The sequence below is a fragment of the Rhinolophus sinicus genome, chromosome 13, assembly GCF_057876585.1.
Source record: "Rhinolophus sinicus isolate RSI-liver-muscle chromosome 13, RSI-T2T, whole genome shotgun sequence".
Lineage (NCBI taxonomy): Eukaryota > Metazoa > Chordata > Mammalia > Chiroptera > Rhinolophidae > Rhinolophus > Rhinolophus sinicus.
Window position 1 is genome coordinate 63,443,978 of NC_142513.1, and position 12,006 is coordinate 63,455,983.

Consider the following 12,006-nt stretch of genomic DNA (forward strand, 5'->3'; position numbering starts at 1 on the left):
TGGAGTAAAGAGCATAATCTGTGAAGTAGACTATAAACTGTGGAGTTAGAACCAAATTCATATCCCAAGACTGCAGCTTACAATCTATGTAACCTTCAAGTGCATTTTTTTTAAAGATTTTTGAATCTCAAGGTCCATAACTGTAAAGTGGGGAAGTGTCTACCTTGTAGGAGTATATTCAATGTCAAAGAAATTATGTGTGAAGCACCAAATGGCACAAAACCAATATTCGATAATTGGTAACTGTACACCACTGGAATCATGGGTACTTTTTTCTTTGTTATTTTCCAGATTTTCTGTGACTGCACTGCAAGCCCAACTTTAAAAGATTACAATTACTTAAATTTAAATGTAATTTCAAACTAAAGATTAGACTCAGCTTTCACTCTAAAATTTTCAACCCAGAGATCACAATGTCTAATTACCAGGCCTTTTTCTCCCCAAGGCGGGGGTGGGGGGTGGGGGGTGGGGGGGGTGGCAGAGGAGGCTCAAGACTGAAATGTTACCTCTTAAATCCTACCAGATACTGATTTACTCCAAATACTTACATCAGTAAGTGTCTTGTGCACTACTATTCATATTGGCACCCAACAAATTTTCTCTGCCTCTGAACTGAAAATCAGTGGTACTGAAATGCATGCATTTCTTTTCAGTTAAATTCTAGATAGTTCCAAATGCACTTGGTAAATAGGTATTACAACGTGTAGATTAATTATAAGGGACATATGTGTCACAGCAGAGTATTTCAATACCACGAATGGTTTCTGGGGAGCAATCACTTAATGATATGAAGAAACAAACCAATACAAAGCTGGCATGCACAAGAGTAAGAGCAAGAGCCCATGTCAGGTTAAATGCCATTATGTCCAGTTTAAAAAGCTGTGTGCTCATTTCTCAAAACAAGACTTACAAATGGCTAATAAGAACATGAACAGATGTTGAACATTAGTCAGAGAAATACAAATCACAACCACAACCACAGTGAGATACTACATCACATCTACTAGGGTGGCTAAAGTCCAAAAGACAGACAATAACAAGCGTTGGAGAGGATGACAAAATTGGAACCATCATATACTGCTGGTTGTGAATGTTATAGTGCAGCTGGTTTCTAAACAGTCTGTCAGTTCCTCAAGAAGTTAAACATAGTTACCATATGATCTAGCAATTACACTCCTAGGTACAGACCCCAAAGAAATGAAAGCCAATGTCCACACAAAAAGTTGTGCACAAATGTTCACAATAGCATTATTCTTAATATTCAAAAAGTGAAAAGAATCCAAATGTCCATTAATTGATGAATGGATTAATAAAATGTGGCATATCCACACAATGGAACATTATTTGACAATAATAAGAAATGAAGTTTCTGGAAAAGTCAAAACTACAAAGACAGGAAAAAGATCAATGGTTGTCAGGGGTTAGGAGGGAAGGAAGAACAAATAGGCAAAGCACAGAGGATTTTTAGGGTAGTGAAAGTACTCTGCAGGATACTGTCCTGGTGGACACATGGCATTAGACCTTTGTTCAAACCAGAAAATGTACACCACCAAAATGAAACGGTACTGTAAGCTACGGACTCTGGGTGATAATGATGTGTCAGTGAAGGTTCATCAATTGTAACAAATATACCACTCTGGGGGTGGGGGTGATGCTGTTAATGGGGAGCCCAAGGGAAGTCTGTGTACCTGCCTCTCAATTTCGCTACAACCCTGAACTACTCTAAAAAAAAAATAGTCTATTTTTAAAAAGGGAGAGGGTGATGAAGTTCTGATACATGCTACAACATGTATAAAAACCTTGACAACTTTATGCCAAATGGAAGAAGCCAGACACAAAAACCATATACTGTCTGATTCTATTAACGTGAATGCCAGAACAGGCAAATCCACAGAGAAAGCAAGCAGAGTAGTGGTGCAGGAGGATAGGGAGTAGGATGCAGAAGAGGGAGGGAGGGCACGAATGGGGAATGACTGCTAATGGTTAGGAGGTTTCATACAGGAGTATTAAAAATGTTCAAAATTGAGTGTAGTGACGGTTGCACAAAATACACTAAATACACTAAAACCTGAATACACTAAAACCATTTAACATTTAAATGGTTAAATTTTATAGTATGTGAAATAGATATCAATACAACTGCTATAAAAGAGACCTAATTCTTATTAATCTAGATTTTCCAAAATTTGAATGATTACTACTTTTATGATATCTGCCAGAAGTACTACCTATAATATTATTTACAAATATTTTTCTTTAAATATTGTGTTGGTGCAAAAGTGGTTTAAAAGTAATTGCAGTTTAAACTTTTAAACCACTTAAAATTTTAACCTTTTAGGGTTAAAAGGTTAAACCATTATGGTGGTTTAAAAGGTTAAAACTAATTGCAAAAACTGCAATTACTTTTGCACCAACCTAACAGAACTACTTTTACTTAATTAAAAAATGTATACTACCATCATAAATGAAAAATCAGTTAATATAAAAAGATGGATATAGCAAAATATTGGCAGTGCTAGTCAAACAAATTAAAACTGAGAAACTCTACAGCACAACAATGGCCAAGCAAAAGACAAAAAGTCAGTAAACGGGATGAACACTAAGGCTGACTCTGCCCAAAGTTTCTGAACAAGTGATGTACTGAAGTCTCACGTGTCTTAGCCAGCCCTGCAGTCCCAGAATGTCTGTGAAGACACTGAGACTCCCAGAGATAGAAATGTGAAGATCGGCTCAAGTACCAGGAAAGGCCTGCCTCTTTTTTCTTTATTCAAGTTTGGGTACACAGGTTCTGAAAGGGCAAGAAGTAAATGATAGGCGCAATACAGTGAGAGGCCTGCTAATACACTAGTGTTACTGTAAAATATGCAGGCCATCTAACTGAAGCCAGGACAGCATATCTATGAATTGTTCTCGTGATTACCAATAAAATCTAGAAAAATTAGGATTTGCAATCACAGTTCCTCTCTAATGTTCACAAAATCTATCACTTGTGTATTTGCATTTTCTGAAATATAAGAAAATCTAAAACTTATAGACACAGACAATAGTTTAGTGGTTACCAGAGGGTAAGGGTGGGTGGGGGGTGGGAGATGAGGGTTAAGGGGGATCAAATATATGGTGATGGAAGGAGAACTGACTCTGGGTGGTGAACACACAATGGGATTTATAGATGATGGAATACAGAATTGTACACCGGAAAACTATATAATTTTACTAACAATTGTCACCCCAATAAATTAAAAAAAAAGGAAAAAAAAAAGAAATCTTTGTTCTTTATTAAAAAAAAAAAAAAGAAAATCTAAGTATTTAACTTTGAGCCTGGTACTTAACACAAAAATTATCAGTAATTTTTAATGTCTTTGCTAAGTGGAAAATAAGTGTACTACGGTAAAAATAAGTATTTTGAAAAGCAAAATAGACGTTTTATAATTCTAACTTGTTTAATGAGATTTTCAATTCTGATTACTCCTATACAGACTACCATGAATATATCAACGAAGAAGCATTTATTTTCTCCCATGAACCTGGCATGCCTCTTGGAAAAAAACCAGAACTACCCTGCTTTTCCAATACTATATTAAAAGCAGACCTAACACCTACTGAAATCTCTGAAAACTAAATGTGATGTCTGAGATTTGCTTTAAAACAATGGAGAGGGAGCTTTCATACGACAAAATTGCCCGGGCATAGTTAATTGCTAAAATACATTGTCACACAGCAATTAATTTTACTCTCCATTTTGCCTATCTTCTCAAAATATATAATGAGCTTAGTACTTTAAGAAGTTATCATTAAAAAGTAGTTAATTATTTTATCAAAGCTTCATGAAATCCTTAGTGTTTCATGTCACAGAGGAAAAAGTCTTTCTATAAACCATTTCCTTCTAATAATTTAAGGTTGGCTCCACCAATGGACAGCAGATCTTTGGTTATGTTTCATAAAACCTACTGCCAAAGCAAAACATGTTTGTGGAAAAGGTTACCATTCCAACATGAAACTGGAAACAGATTTTTATTAATGACTTATTTTAATTTTTGGTATACAAGCCATTTGCAGTTTTGATTTCTACAATTTCACAAATACCAATCTCACAGTGGATATCAGATTGAACCATTAGAGAATTCTGTTTAACTTCCAACTAAATGCCACCACCACTTTCTATTAGTGTTTAAAGAATATTCACATGTGATTCCCAAAGAATTTTTTCTTCTAATTTAACACTAGGTTGGACTGTGGTTGGGTATGAATGTGAAAGAAAAGACAGACTCTCAAGCGCCTTCATAACTTATCTTTAAGACATTCCTGTAAAGTGGCTAAATTAAGGTATTAATCAAGTTAATATCAAATCAAACTTTTATTAATAATCTGTTATGCCCTAGGACAAATACTTTTAAAGTCTATGTTTAAAACACTATCCTTTGGACCCCAAGCCACCAAAGTTATTTATAAATGCATTTATATAGTAACACTGATGATGCCTCCGTGCATAATTCATCAGGTAGGCTGACCTAAACCACCAACTGGTTAACTATAGAAAATAAAAAAACTGCAGCTCAAGGGAACGGGAAAAAGAAGGCAAAGAGCCACCATTTGCCGAGAGATTACTATGGGCCAGGAACACTTCTAAATGCTTTACAGACACCTCCTTTTCTTAGTATCACCAAATTTATGAGGAGGATATTTTCCCTATTTTACAGAGGAGGAAACTAAGGCCCACAAAAAGTAAGTAATCGGCCACTGGGTAAGTAATAGAGCTGGGATTCAAACTCAGATCAAACTCAGATCTGCTTTCAAAGTCATCATATCATACTTTCTCCCACAAAGACAACTTTCCAAATCATATTAAAAATCGGCTCTTTGATTAAGTAAAATATTAATTCCTAACTGTAAATTATTCAGATCATTTCAACATGGTGCATAAATCAACCTGCACCCAACACATGTTTAGGAAAAGTCATAGTTAACGGAAGAAAATACAAGAGCCAGAACACCAATAGAAACCAGAGTGGGACAACAGGCAGACTGCCAGCCTTACGTCCGAAAGCTTAATCGCATATCTGCCATTTACCAGCAAGTGACCGGGAACGAGTAATAACCTCTTTCAGCCTCAGTTCCCTCATTCATAAAAAGGGCATAATGCCCACCCCATCCTTCTACCTCGGATTGTTTGAGCACGAAATAGTTGACGTTGGAAAACTATAGCAAACTGTAATTCCTAAGGAATTACCATTCCTTAAGATGACTACACTGAAGAGCTATTTTCACGGGAAATACCTCGGCGCAAACAGAATGAGGAACACAGCCCACCAGCTCCAGGACGCTGCTCTGAGGCAGGCGGCCCCACCCCGGCGGAGCACTTGACAGCAGCAGGTGCTGCCCGCGGACCAGCTTGCCGCCTGCATTCCATGGTTCCCGTCACTCCCCGGCGGGGAAAGGCGCGAATGAGGCGCCGGGAAGGGAGCACTGGCAGAGGTGCGAGGCCTGGCTTAGGCTGCTCAGCCCCGCAGGCCTGTTTCCTCACGTGTAACATGGAGACAGCATTCCTGTCGTGTCCCGGGCAGCTGGAGGGAAAGCGCGGCCAAGGCCGCTGAGAACAAGCTGACGGGCGAATCACCTGTCCTGTCAGGTGAAGGGCCGGCAGGGAGGCTCCCCCGGAAAGCCGTCGCACTTCGGACATTCCCTAAGCGTCCCCGCGCGCCGCCGGGGTCGCCCTGTGAGGGGCGAGGCAGACCGCGCCCACCCCTTGGCCCTCACAGCCCGGCTGCGCCTTCTCAGCCCCGGTCCGAGGCCGCTTCAGAGGACCCCCGGGCCCTCGCGAGCGGCCGCGGCTCCCCTCCCCCAGCAGCGATTCCGGTCCCTCCCCGCCCACACTCCCAGGTGAGGGGAGAGGGTGAAAGGGCGTACCCCGCAGCCATTTAATCCCCGTGGGCCTGCAAGGTATTCCGCCGGCCGGCGTCCCCGCCCAGGCCCGCCCGGTCTGCAAGACGCGCGCCCCTCGCGGACACTCACCCCGCCGCCCTGCGCAGCTCGGGCGGTCCCGAGCGTCCCGCCGGGAAAGAGGCGGGGCGGCTGCCGGCGAACCACGTGACCCCGGGCGCGCTGCGCGACGCCGCTGGCGGCCCCGTGCTCCGGCCGCACGCGCGCAGGCGCAGCCCTGTTCGCGACGAGGGGCCGCCGAGGCGGGAGGCCGGTGCAGCTGCTTCTGGAAAGCTGAGCTCGTTCCTAGGCTGCGCAGGCACTGCCGCCTTTGGCCACACAGCCCGCTAGCTCATATTCAGTGGCTTCTCTCTGCCTGTTGTGTCACCACAGTTAGTCCCACAGTTGAAGGGCCAAGAGGTCCGCCTCACAAACACCTGGACCTGTGGAAGCGCCTCAAAAAACCCCGTAGGACTACGCCAATCACACCCGCCCCTCGGCCATAAAGCTGTACTCGGCCCCTCTTGTGTGCCAGGCTTGGAGGACTCGGAGTAGAGACCCAGCCAATGTCTTTACTTAAGAGACAAAATACACGAACGGAATGACATGACGATACTTAAAGCACAGTTCTGAACAAAAGAGGAAAGAGACTCGACCTAGACCATAATTATCAGAAGAACATTCCCCACCATTCTCACCCAGCTGGTGAGCTCACCCTTCACCCCTGCCTTCTCCCTTGTCAACCACAGTAGGTGGGAGGGGAAGTCATGGAATCCAATGGAGGCTACCTCAGAGACTATGGAGACTGTCAACTGATGATCCTGTCACCAACTCAATGCCAACAAGAGTGTCGTGCGTGAGATCCTGCTCACAGCACCATTTGTCGTGCACGGAGGCCTGCTCGCCGTGCCATTTTTCAGGCGGGGCAGCCTGTCCTGTGAGGTCTCTGCTCCCGCTCCCCACACAAGAACGCAGGATATGGTGAGGCCAAAAAGGAACACCCACGGAGCCATAGGTAGGGGAGCCATACCACTATGGTCTCACTGGAGGCTGGGTTCACCGGACGTGGGACCTGCCTTCCGCCTTTCTGCCAACCAACCGACAGACAACTCTCTCGACTCTGTTCCTCTCCTCTCTTCCGCTCTCCTCGGCTCTCCTCTTCCGCTCTCCTCTGCTCTGCTCGGCTGTCCTCGGCAGTCCTCGGCAGTCCTCGGCAGTCCTCGGCAGTCCTCGGCAGTCCTCAGCTCTCCTCCGTAGCCGCAGCAGTTATACCAGCGGCCAATCGGCTAACCGGCCACAGCCGACAGCCAATCAGCCACAGCCGAGCCAGCACCTTTCCACCTGAGGCCGAGAGCCTGTAAACTACTCTCTGGGGCTCTGTCCCCACAAAGAGTCACCAACTTAAGGTGAGGTGAGAGACGTTGGTGGTTGAGACAGCACAGGTGAGGCGGCCTCGGTGTGGTGTTGCAGCTCCAGCCCCGTCATCGTACTCTTCCATGGAAACTGAAAGTGTGCTCTGCTGAGGCAGACATGAAGCGGCCTCATGTAGAGAAGAGCGCCGGGCCCTTCACCTGATCAGTCCATTTCTATGCAAGTGGTTCCTCATTGGTCAAAATGGAGCCACTCTGATTGGTCGGTGAGGGTGCAAATAAGGCTATAGCTGCACAGCTCTGGTTGGATGGGGAAAGTCTCAGTCCTATTGGTCGAATTGAGATCTTAGGCACACGCTTAAAAAGAATGGGCTCAGCGACAGGCAGGAGCACAATGTAGGACTTAACAAGTCTCAGCCTGAGGCTTTTCGTTGAAAGTCAAGCAGCCTGAGGGACCTCTGCAAACAATGTCTGCTAGGTTCTAGTTATGAATTTGAGGCCGATTAACCACAGGGGTCCTTTCTGGTAGGTATATTCTCGGGGTTGACAAGCCAGAACCATATTGTTGGCTGTGTTCGGGCTCCTCTCCCCTCTTACCTGCTTAGAAAACTTGCTCTTGCAGTCATTTTTCCACAATACTTAGACCACATATCAGAAGCTATTCTAGATACTTGGGGTTAGTAAATAAACTAGATAAAAATTCCTATGTTCTTGGAACAGGGTGGTGACAGACGATAAATACTGAACATAACCAATAAGTTGCATAATATATGATAAGCACCACCACGTGGATACCCCATTTCTACCCCACCACCACATGGATACCATTCTTTCAAAGTCACTGGGGATATCCCCAGTGCAGATCCTGTGGATATCATCATTATGGCCTAAGTTAATTTCTCTTAATTGGTTGACGCACGTGCCACCTGGAAACACTTTCTTTGCCTTCAATTTTCACCTCCTTGGTCTCCCAACTCCCATCACTCCTTCTCCATTTCTTTTGAAGTCACCTCTTATTTCTCCTACCCCTTAAATGTTGTTGTCCCTCAGGGAGAGGTGCAAGCCCTCTCTTTTCCCACTGCACACACTCTTTTGACGAGATTGCTTCCTTTTATATAACTTTAGATAGCATCTTTGTGCTTTATATTTCCCAGTATATATCTCCAGCCTGGATTCCAGCTCTGAGCTCCATATTCAAATGGTTGTCTCCACTTGAACCTCTCAAAATCATAGGACAAACATAAAAACAGTCATTATCTTTCTTACATACATATAAAACAATTCTATGGAGATATAATTTACATACCATACAATTCTCCCACTTCAAGTGTACACTTAAGTGATTTTTGGTACATTCAAAGAGTTGTGCAACCATCACTGCAATCAAGTTTTGAACATTTTCATCACCCCAAAAAGAAACACCTTACTCATGAACAGTCACTTGGCCATCCTCGCAAATTGTCGTCATAGTCAGATGTTCATTCTTTACCAAGGCACAGCAGTCCACCTGCAGGTGCTTTTCAAATGGTTACAATAGAGTTTAACTCTATTTCCAAATAAAATTCTCTGTGACAGATGTCATGGTTTCATTCTCTAGAACCCAAGGAGTCTGCACTGTGACTGTCCTACAGAAACTTGCTAGGGCAAATATGTGGGTAATTATAAACAAATATTGATTTAGGAAATAAAGATACCAATATCTTATAGAACTAATTTTATAGAAAGGATTATAATACATGACAACAAATCAGTAAGGCACGTGGTGGGTAGTAAATGTAATTAAAGTGTTCTAAGATCTTCACACAGTTCAGGAGGTGGTACATTAATTTACATGAGAGACAGTTTCATAAATCAAAAATGCATGTTGAAATTTGCAAGCTAATAGAGGAAAAAACAGAATAACAAAAAGAAAAGTAATAATTATAAAAAGGCAAGAATAGAGAGAAGAAGGAACGCAGAATGTATTGGACAGATAGAAAAGAAATAATAAGATGATGGGTTTAAAAATCAAATCTCTCAGTCACTATATGGAATAAAAATGGAATAAATACTCCAATTAGAAGGTAAAGATTTTAAGACTAAGTGTAAAACTTCAATTATGTGCTGCTTTCAAGAAATACACCATAAATATAAAATCAGTTAGACGGAAAGTAAGTGAATATAAAAATGTATAGCTACAAACAGTAAGTGAAAAAACCCTGATGCAGTTATGCTAACATTAAACAAGGTAGTTGGCTTTTTTCTTTTAATTGTTAAAAATTTAGTTTTCAGTTACCGTTGATACACAATATTATATTAGATTTTGGTGTACAAAACAACATAGTGATTCAACAGTTACATACATCACAAAGTGATCACCCCAATAAGTCCATTACCTAGCTGACAATGTACATAGTTATTACAATATTATTGACTATATTCCCTTTGGTGTACTTAACATCCTGTGACTATTTTTTTTAAATTATAGTCGACATAAGGTAGTTTCTACAATGAAAGGCTTTTTTAAAAGTAAAGATAACATTTTATAATGTTAAAATATCAGTCCACCAGGAAGATACAAAAATCACAAATCTGTATGTCCTCAATAACATAGCCTCAAAATATATATGACATCAAATATATGGTGATGGAAGGAGAACTGACTCTGGGTGTGAACACACAATGGGATTTATAGATGATGTAATACAGAATTGTACACCTGAAACCTATGTAATTTTACTAACAATTGTCACCCCAATAAATTTGAAAAATAAATTTAAAAATATATATATATATCACAACAGTCGACAAAAATTAAAGAAATATACAACCATAGTAGATTATAAAATATAACTCTCAGTAATTGATAAAACAGATAAAATAGCCATTTAGATATAAAAGACCCAGACTACACAGTGAACAAATGTTACCTAATTTACATATACAGAAAACTGCAATCCAGTTTTTTTCCCAGTGAACATGGGTGGGAACTCTTCAGAAGAAGACATGGGCAGCAGAAGTCTGAGGTCTGAGCTCTCTACTAGAATAAGTAACAGATACAATCATATCTGCCTTTCTCACCTGTACATTTGTGTTTAAATTCCACTGTCCTATTAAGTGAGAGTCAGGTGGGTGTTCATTTAGACAGAGTATGTGAGATGCCTCTCATTTTGGATATCATGAATAAACTGTGAGACTAGAGACCAGGAGTCATGTTTTGGAGGAGACCCCATGGTGTAGCTTGTTTTACTCAACTCCCAGAGCTTCTAGGTCATTCTCGGCTATGCTCCTCTGCTTTCTTCAGCTATTTGATTGATAGAAGATGCTTCTCTTGTATCCTATTTTTGCATAAGACATATCTGCCTTAAAAAGTATATACAGGTAACCCCCGTACAGGTAACATGGCACTTCTATAACACGGTTTCGCTCTAACACAGTTCAAGAATTGAGGGAAACCCTTGTACAATACGGCATCCTACAACACAGTTTCACTCTAACGTGGTTTGAGAATTAGAGAAATTCCCGAACAACATGCAGTGTAATAAGAGCTTTTAAAAGCAGAAGATATCTCATTTGAAATTAGGGAAATCCCCAAACAACACGGAACGTAATAAAAGCGTAGTAGTGATGACAAAAAAAAATTATTTAATACATATAAATATGTTATACTTTTGGTGAAAATTGCTTCAATAAAGATATTTCTCTTAATTATAAAAAACGTAACAGTATGTTTTTTTAATTTTTGAAAACTCCCGTTTTTGAACTACTTCTGTTTTGTATAACATGGATTCGCATAATACGGCATTTTAGGAACCTAACAACCGTGTTATATAGTGTTAACCTGTATAATGCATACAGAAAACTCTAGAAAGCAACACCAATGTTAATAGCAGTTGTTTATAAGAACGGATGTGACTTTTCTTTTTTCTTATTCATAAATACCGACTTTCCTTAAAAAAAAAAAAAAAGCAAGCATCATGCATTATTTGTGTGACTCTGTCTTTGCACTATATGGTACTGCAAACCTTTAAAAAATAAGTAAATCAGCAGACAAACAAACAGAAACCAACCTTAAAAGCCCCCAGACCTAAGTTGGATACTGAAAGCAAAAAAACAGAGCCTAAATAACTACAAGTCCCTGAACATCATCTTGTGATGGAGTTGCAATGATAGGAACTGTGTTTTCTCTTTGTCACTTGTATCTAAGAACATGTAAGGACTGGAAATCACAGTGTGTCTATAAGGCAATCCTGAGCTTTGTTCCCAGAAACACTCCAAAATGTATACATTTAGGAAGTATTCTCTTTCAAAGAAGTCACTCTGCTCATATCCGTTTTGGATGTCCTCTCACAAAAGTGTCTCCAGAGCTGGTTTAGTAATGCCAAAAGAACATTAATTTCATTTAATTGATAAAAAAGTCTTGCGGCCTGGCCCGGTGGCTCAGGCAGTTATAGCTCCATGCTCCTAACTCCGAAGGCTGCTGGTTCAATTCCCACATGGGCCAGTGGGCTCTCAACCACAAGGTTGCCGGTTCAACTCCTCGACTCCCGCAAGGGATGGTGGGCTCCGCCCTCTGCAACTAAGATTGAGCACGGCACCTTGAGCTGAGCTGCCTCCCGGATGACTCAGTTGTTTGGAGTGCGTCCTCTCAACCACAAGTTTGCCAGTTCAACTCCCACAAGGGATGGTGGGCTGCGCCCCCTGCAACTAGAAAACGGCAATTGGACCTGGAGCGAGATGC

At 41.5% G+C, this 12,006-nt stretch overlaps 1 protein-coding gene across 25 annotated transcripts in view; it reads right to left on the reverse strand.

Annotated features, from left to right (window-relative positions):
• The window catches only part of SCAPER (S-phase cyclin A associated protein in the ER), a 220,490-nt gene extending 214,394 nt beyond the window's left edge, over positions 1-6,096 (reverse strand). For 10 of the 25 annotated variants that reach the window (XM_088789438.1, XM_088789431.1, XM_088789429.1 and 7 more), the window contains exon 1: positions 6,010-6,095. The gene's annotated coding sequence lies outside the window, so the exon portion shown is untranslated. The other 15 variants (XM_088789434.1, XM_088789439.1, XM_088789435.1 and 12 more) reach the window with 5 other exon arrangements.
• Between the last annotated feature and the right edge of the window lie 5,910 nt (positions 6,097-12,006).